The sequence below is a fragment of the Seriola lalandi genome, unplaced genomic scaffold (genome assembly GCF_002814215.2).
Source record: "Seriola lalandi dorsalis isolate HSWRI2012SDOR001 ecotype SW California unplaced genomic scaffold, Sedor1 jcf7180002054177, whole genome shotgun sequence".
NCBI lineage: Eukaryota > Metazoa > Chordata > Actinopteri > Carangiformes > Carangidae > Seriola > Seriola lalandi.
In genome coordinates, this window is record NW_019524730.1 from 15,493 (window position 1) to 17,434 (window position 1,942).

A 1,942-nucleotide genomic window follows, 5' to 3' on the forward strand; every position below is an offset into this window, starting at 1 on the left:
TGACCTTTGACCCTTCAGTCACAAACCTGTCTCTTTGATTGACAGGAGGAAAACTGCACCTGTTTTGTTTTTAGCTCCATTTCAGCAAAAAGGTCACGTCAGCACTTTCATATTTTTAACGACCTGAAATGATTCGCTGATGAATTGATTAGTGGTTTCTGGTAAGTGATTGACCCTATTGGTTATTTGTCAAATAAAAGTACCTTTGTGTAATGTACTATGTATTACAGTAAATTACATGTATTCATTATTATTTTTATTCTTTATATATCTGATTTACTTTGCTAACATTCGCTAGTTACGCTTTTTTAGAACATCCAAAAATAACAAAGTGATTTAAACATCAATAAATACAAAATTAAGAAATATATATTATAGTATTTCAAACTAACCCTTAAACATTTTTTCACTTTGTGTTAAAACTGAAATTTAAATTTAATATATTATTAATGTTGTTGTAATTATTGTAATTTTTTTTTTTAAATATTTTGTAATTAAAAATTTCAAATATGAATTTTGAATCAGGATCCTTGAATCCTGAGACAATCAGTTAATTTCTGATCCTGGTTCAGGGTCAAAGGTCAACAATGACTTTCACGATGAACTCTTTATGAGCAGTAACAATGAAATCACATTATATTTCATCTGACAGGGGAGTAAGTGCCGATATCCAGGTACGTAAAGATATAAAATAAAATAAACTCCATCGTTTTCAAACCAAACTTTCTAAAACTTTCTTAATTAATATTTTGATTAATTTTAAATTTTAATTTTTCACTCTCGCTTCTGTTCGTTCTCTGACCTTCATCTCAAATGTGTTTCAGTTTAAAAGATGCTGCTGCTGCTGCTTGCATCCTCTGTGATTACATCACAGCTTTCTGTGTGACCTCACAGGTCTGGGTCACTTCACCTGTCAGCAGAAATCTGATATTTGGGTTATTTTTCACTCGGAGGAAATCGGATACACCGGCAGTTAAATGACACAGAAAACGTACTGGAGATATATTTAGTACAAATCCAAAAGCTTCTGATTCTATAAGTCAGACAGAAAGAAATAAGAAAGCGTCCGTCACGCGTTCAGGAGCTTCACAAAAACCAAGTGATTTAGACATTTTTTTAAAAAGACATCTCAAAGAAAAATCTTACCTTGTTCCTGGAATTTAAGATTTTCACACCCAATGCAAATTCTTACAAAATTTCTTGTTACCACAGTTTGGAGAAGTTTGGAAATCTTAAATTCTGTAAACTACTGTAATCACAACAAAAGGTCCTTAAAGTATTTGATTAATATTAAATACTTTAACTGAAACAAAATATTCAAAACGTTTGGAAACTGAAAATATCCTGTAATATATTTTCTTAACTTCCAAATGAGCCCCGTCAATACGTTTGTAAATACATGATTATCACTTGAATATAAACAGAAAATAAGTTTTAATTCTTCTAACTGCACAGTGTCAGATACTGACAGTGGAAACACTCTGGTACAAATCCATCACCACATTCGTTACTGAGCATCATCTTCCCTTTTAGCCACTAAATCCACAAAGTAAAAGAAGTTTCTCACCTACAAAGTGACGATGAGGAGGGCAGCAGAGACTGACTGAAGGACTGGGAGACACTGAGGGAGTCACAGACTAAAACCTCAGATCTTTTGGGGGGTATTTATGGGCTTGGACGGGGGTTTGGAGGTTCCTCTTTATGGCCATGAGAAACTCGGAGCTCCAACCAGGCCAATGAGCTCCAGAAATACCTCCATCCTTTGACCGCTCCCGTCATAAATCCTTCAGTATTGATGGCCGGTTGGTCTGATTGGTCAGCAGTCCTCAGGTCGGGTGATCAGCTGGGCGTGGAGAGATCTGCAGAAGAAACTAGACTTAATTAGACTGGAGGTCCTGGATAATGAACCGAGAAGATCTTATTATTGGAATATATTCCCCTC

At 34.9% G+C, this 1,942-nt stretch overlaps 1 protein-coding gene and 1 long non-coding RNA gene across 2 annotated transcripts in view; both read right to left on the minus strand.

Moving 5' to 3' along the window:
• LOC111653201 (troponin I, fast skeletal muscle-like) overlaps positions 1-1,942 on the minus strand; it is a 25,145-nt gene that overhangs the window by 15,487 nt on the left and 7,716 nt on the right. The window lies entirely within an intron of this gene.
• LOC111653206 (uncharacterized) overlaps positions 1-1,942 on the minus strand; it is a 5,966-nt gene that overhangs the window by 881 nt on the left and 3,143 nt on the right. Inside the window, exon 2 of the long non-coding RNA XR_002760647.2 lies at positions 1,568-1,859. This is a non-coding gene — a long non-coding RNA (uncharacterized LOC111653206). The remainder of the gene's footprint in view (positions 1-1,567; positions 1,860-1,942) is intronic.